Source organism: Globicephala melas, chromosome 8 (assembly GCF_963455315.2).
Source record: "Globicephala melas chromosome 8, mGloMel1.2, whole genome shotgun sequence".
Taxonomy (NCBI): Eukaryota; Metazoa; Chordata; class Mammalia; order Artiodactyla; family Delphinidae; genus Globicephala; species Globicephala melas.
Window position 1 is genome coordinate 48,498,666 of NC_083321.1, and position 6,311 is coordinate 48,504,976.

Here is a 6,311-nt window from a genome sequence, read left to right on the forward strand (position 1 = left end):
TCTAATAAATACCTGAGGGATCATTTAAAATTTATCCATTCACCAAAATTCATTAAGTGTCTAAACTGCACCGGGTCTTACAATAGGTACTGGAGAAACAAAGGTAAATAAAATATCCCTAATTATCCCTTTAGGGCTGTGTAGCCTAGTTAGGGAGAAAGAAATGCAAATACAGAATTGAAATATGTCAAAATAAATTATAAGAAATACAGCATATTTATCAGAAGCTTCTGGGATCATAGAAAAGATGGTCAGCTCTCACTGCCAGGGGCAGATAAGAAAGAGCTAACTGATAAGAAGTGACTTTAAAAGAGAAAATGTACCAGGAATTCTCTTTCCATATTTCCTCATCATGTTGTCATGGTGAAACAGATGAATACAACAAATAAATTTTAAAAGGTAATATATATGCTGGTTAGATGTTTTAGCCTAAATCTGTCCTTGAGTGCTGAAAATGCGTCCATTAATCTGTTATTAAATATGAATAGAGGTAGGAATCTATTCATACAAAAGTACTGGAGAGAGGAAAACAAGAGTGACAAAGACCTAATCGTAGATAGAAACTGAGAAGGGATTAGAAGAACTGAAGTTTAAGGTAAAGAAAATGAGTGGGTAGATAACATATCTTTATAAAAGTGGCATTTTGAGGAAAAAATAGTAATCCTTATTCTGAGTTCCTTTATATAAAATAACTAAAATCTATTGTGGGAAGTTATAAGGAAGTACATTTTTAGATCAATATAGGAAAGACATTTCAACTATCAGAGTTGTACACTAATGGAACAGGCTATCTCACAGATTGCCCACTATGATAAATATCTGAGAAAAAGCAGCAGATTTATTTAGTATAATTTTAAATATCCAGGCAAAATGCAGAGGACTGTACAAAGCTCTAAATTTTCTATGAACTCTGAGATTCTCAAATCCTTCACTACTTAACTTACTTGCAAAACTTTTATACATTAGCATATGTCATACTCCTATCAGAAATCTCTGTACATTACTGGGAATTTCCCTTTGGACTTTGTTCTTTCTGCTTCTTTGAGAAATAGATTTTGTTTTTGATTTACCTGATAAAATCACATCCATTTTCAAAGGTTTACCTCAAATAAATAAGCATAATATGTTCTCTACTCTTTTATATTTTTAAAATTATTTATATATTTATTTATTTTTATTGGAGTATAATTACTTTACAATGTTGTGTTAGTTTCTGCTGTACAATGAAGTGAACCAGCTATATGCATACATATATCCCCTCCCACTTGGATCTGCCTCCCACCTCCTTCCCCCAACCTCAATCCCACCCATCTAGGTCATCACAGAGCACGGAGCTGAGCTCCCTGTGCTATATAGCAGATTCCCACTAGCTATCTATTTTACACTTGGTAGTGTATATATGTCAATCCTAATCTCCCAATTCATCCCACCCTCCCCTTCCCCCGCTGTGTTCACATGTCTGTTCTCTACTCTTTTAAATTTGCGCTGAACTTTGTTTCTAAGGAAGAAACTTTGTTCTTCCTTGTAACATATATATACTCCAAGTGATCGATACATAAAGTACTTATCCATAAAAACTAGGACCTAGTCTTCTAAATACTTCTAGAATAAAACCACGTCTTAGCATATGCGAGAAGAGAGGTTTATCTCACATCCACCCATGAGTCAATCAATAGAGTGGTGTGTCTGTCCATTGGCACATGGTTCCCAAAAGCTCTGAGTCAGAGTTCTCCTGGGCATTCTGCTAGTCACCACATGGATATAGAATGCATGGCCTCTCTTGAATAAATGCTACGTTTGCCATGCCTTTCTGTGGAAGGGAGTAACCTTCTCTACCCCTTTTCAGAGAAAGACTGATGTAAACCCTTGATGATATAATTCCGTTCTTTTATTTTCACTTCTACCCATACGTGATCCTCATGTCTTTGCTCCAACTCCCCATACCCTCAACATACACAAGCAGGATGATTCAAAGATAATACACTACTAGTAATAGTAAAAATAATATAATTATTCTGGCTGACTCTATGTACAAAGCACTGCTCATATGTTAACACATTATTAACTCTGTGAGTCAGGGGCTATTTTAACCTCCTTTCTACAGATGAGAAGCACAGAGACACAGAGTAATATCCCAAGATCAAGCTTCTAGTAAATAGCGGAGGGAAAATATCAATGCAACTGTTCTGCTCCAGAATATATGCTTTTTTTAGAAAAATTAATTAATTAATTAATTTATTTATTTATTTTGGCTGTGTTGGGTCTTCATTTCTGTGTGAGGGCTTTCTCTAGTTGCGGCGAGCGGGGGGATGCGTTTTCAGTAAATCAAATAGATTTAAGACACACATCACGGTGTGCGGGCCTCTCACTATCACGGCCTCTCTTGTTGCGGAGCACAGGCTCCAGACGCGCAGGCTCAGTAGCTGTGGCTCATGGGCCCAGTTGCTCCAAGGCATGTGGGATCTTCCCAGACCAGGGCTCGAACCCGTGTCCCCTGCATTGGCAGGCAGATTCTCAACCACTGCACCACCAGGGAAGCCCCAGAATATATGCTTTTAACTACTGTGCAACAATACACATAAGACACCTTTTTCAAAGCCTAAATTATTTGTTCTGGAATAAGATACAGTTTGAGGTGAGAGAAGATAGATTCAACCTGTTTAGTTGTATAATATTTATTATGGAGTCTGGTAATATTTTGGCACTTCAGGTCTTATTCTCACTCCTTAAGCACAATAAATATATGCTTCTTTATGCCTTTGATTTTACAATCAATACTCCTGTTGTTTTTGGACAGAAGGTTTTGAGATAATGCTAAACGCCAGTGACTCGTGTGGCAGAGACAGTACAGATCCTTGAAATCTACATGCTCCTCTATCTGTTCCATCAGCCCTTATGATTAACTTGGCCATGGGACTGGTTCTGGCTAAAGGAATATGAAGGTAATAATGTGTTCCTGGCAAAGAGGCAAAGCCAGGGGTGCCTTCTCATCATGCTCTCTCTCTCTCTCTCTCTCTCTCTCTCTGTCTCTCCTTCCATATGAGAGGAAGAGAAGGATTCTGAGGTAGAGAATTCAGATGCTGGAACGAGTCCGGATTCCTGTGCCTCTGCTTGGAGGTGAGGACCCAGGAGAACTACCTAATAATTATTATCTGCCTGTGACATAAGCAATAAATAAACCCGAATTGTATGAGAAGCTGCCTAAAGTTAATGAAGCAAATCATGGGTCTGATATCATGCATTTGTATTTGTTTATGCCTTATTTGTTTCCTTTTACTCCAATCCTACTTTCTGTTAACAATGCCATTTAAAATTCTCACCTAAGGGCTTTCCTGGTGGCGCAGTGGTTGAGAGTCCGCCTGCCTGATGCAGGGGACGCGGGTTCATGCCCCGGTCCGGGAAGATCCCACATGCCGCGGAGCGGCTGGGCCCGCGAGCCATGGCCACTGAGACTGCGCGTCCGGAGCCTGTGCTCCGCAGTGGGAGAAGCCACAATAGTGAGAGGCCTGCGTAAACAAAAACAATAAAATTCTCACCTAGGATAAAGAGACTATTGCTTCCAGACCTCCAAAAATGGAAAAGATTTTCTTAGTTCTTTCCCCACATTTGCTCATTTCCTCAAGGTCACCTAAATTGATCATCATTCATGAACTGTAAGGAATCACTGCGCTTTATCTAAATCCATTGTTGCATCCTTATGCATTAGACATTTGAACTTTGACCCAGATTTCTGAATAGATTTAAGACAAAGGCCTCTGCAGTGTTTTACCAGTCACACCCAGAACGACTAACACCAAGAACCTTCTACTTCAATCTCACAGACACATCCCTAGCCCTCCCTGTTTCGATCTCTAATCCCATTTTGTTGTCTCTACATGTCCTCATGGGCAGTGCTGCCATTCTGGCCAACATCAGGAAGGAACCCTTCCTTGATGAGCTTATGTTCCTTTCCATGTGGAATTAAATGCATCTATCTGGTCTTTACCTTCCCCATCCTCCCCACAGTCACGGGTCCTGTGTTTGAATGCCTCAGATCTTATCTTTTAAGCCTATGTCCAATAATGCTTCTTCCTTAGATTATCCCTTATGGAATCCTCTGTACTGACAACCAAATCCTTTGACTACCATGTGGTTATCTGCTACTCCCTGCATTATGCCTCCATCTTTATTACCAGAGTCTCCTGAACTGGTAGTATCAGAATCATGTGTTGTTATGCCCTGCCTATTCTTTTCTACTGTCCTAGATCAAATGGCTTTTCATTTCTTGCTCCCACCATCTCTGTCCTCTTGTCTTCATGACATGATCCACTTAGCCTGTGCTTATGTCTGGACTAATAATCGGTGCGGATTTATGCTAGGGTTGCTCATCATAATATAGGGCCCACTGTCCACTATTCTTCCCTATGCACTGACTGGGAGAAGGATTGTTTCTGGAAAACATTTGTAAGCTTTCTAATTCACTCTGTTTAGCAGTTTCAGCTTAAACCTGTAAGCATAAAGATAAGCTCTTCTCTGATTTAATGTTCCACAGCCGGTTGGACCTCAGTTAAAACCTGAGCAATCATGTGAAAGACTGAGAATGTCAGTGGGAATCACAATGATAAAAAAGACAAAAAATATGTATATATAGATATATATAGTCTTTTAATTAGTGTATTATATTCTCCGACATATATCTGGAAGATTTGTTTAGACAATTAGGCTGCTGCTGTTGCTATGACCATTAGAAGGAAGGAAATACCGATGAAGTTACTAGGCTAAGATGGGTGGAGCCCCCACATGAGGGAACTGTTGAAGGGGGTCTCTTGATTGAAGGTGGGTGCCCCCACCTTGCAGAGAGAAGGTATCTGGATACCTCTCCCAGCTTCCCTTTTCCCCGGTAATGTCTCCTGAGATAATGGCTAATAGTAAAGCAAGGGATACTAAAACATCACCTTGCATTTTCAAAATGTCACAGACCTTCAAAATGTTTTAGATATTAATCTGTCTTTATTTATTCCAGGATTTCAGAAAGGACAATATTACCTTTAATTTAACGTAATGGAAAGAGCTTTTTCAAGAGATACACAAATATTGAATCTCTTTCCTCACCCCTCTGTTCCTCTTTCTCTCTCTCCCTCTCCATCACAGCTTCCCTCACCCCATATATCAGAAGTATATTCCGCAAAGATTCACACCAGACTGCTAAGGCTGCTTTCCTTTAGGGAGAGGAATGAGATTAGGAAGTTAGGGTTGTATAAGAACTTTCAATTTTTAATTTATATGCATTTGTATTGCTAGAGTATTCTATAAATGAAATTATTTTCTAGCTTTACAATGCTTAAATATTTTATTGCATATTCTGAGTTATACTTTACTCACTTGGAAAAGGGGAATAAATGCTTGCTGCATAGTTTATTAAAGACTCAGTGAGATATTGCATGTAAAGTTCAGATCAGTAAATGATATGCTGAAGGTGCTTAAAAAATATATATTAAAAGGTAATATTTATAAGGTTCTTACTTTATGCTAGTCACTATAATAAGTATGTCGATGCATTAGATAATTAAGGTTTAATTTAAACACTAGATGGGAGACACTATTATACCAATTTCATGCTGAAGATCTCTGGACTCATACAAGTTAATTAAATTTTTCAATGTCATATGTATGTTCCAAAGACTGAACTCAAACTGCAGTTTGTCTAATTTTGGATAATGCCCTCCTACACATTACACTCTTCTGATATTTTGAAAATTATTATTCTGTGGTTATTATGAGGATATTAAAACACAAAGAAGGCAGGGTTTACTCCCCCCAAAGCATCTCAAAATTAAGCTAAGCCATTAACAGAGACTTGCAAGGTAGTCTGGAGACCACAGGGGAGCAGCAGAGTTGTACTTCCACTTTAGTTCAACCCTGAACACACATATCAACACAAACACAAACACACACACACACGCGCACACACACACACACACAAACCTGAGCACTTACATACTATTCTACATGCTAAGCGTTTTGCTTACATTTATGAACGAATGAATATGATAGATGATAGATAGATAGATAGATAGACAGATGATAGATGAATAGATGAATGGGTAGATGAAGTAAATGCTTCCCTTCCTGATTGTCTCCTTACCCTGTTTAAAAAGCCCAGGCCTCATACTAACCTGGCAAGGGAGATACCATGATCACAAAGGTGGTTTTCCGAGGGCAAGGCTTATCCATTGCACTCTGGATGTGCTGACCCCTGCAATTTCCCCAAATGTCGGAAACTCGACTGCATAATTTGTGGTAGTGGGGGCAGGACAGGAGGAAAGCCCCAG

The 6,311-nt window shown here is 39.1% G+C and overlaps 1 non-coding gene across 1 annotated transcript; it reads left to right on the plus strand.

Moving 5' to 3' along the window:
• Positions 1–6,147: 6,147 nt before the first annotated feature.
• Positions 6,148–6,311, plus strand: LOC115839625 (U1 spliceosomal RNA). Its single transcript, XR_004034119.1, has one exon. It is a non-coding gene; the product is annotated as a U1 spliceosomal RNA (small nuclear RNA).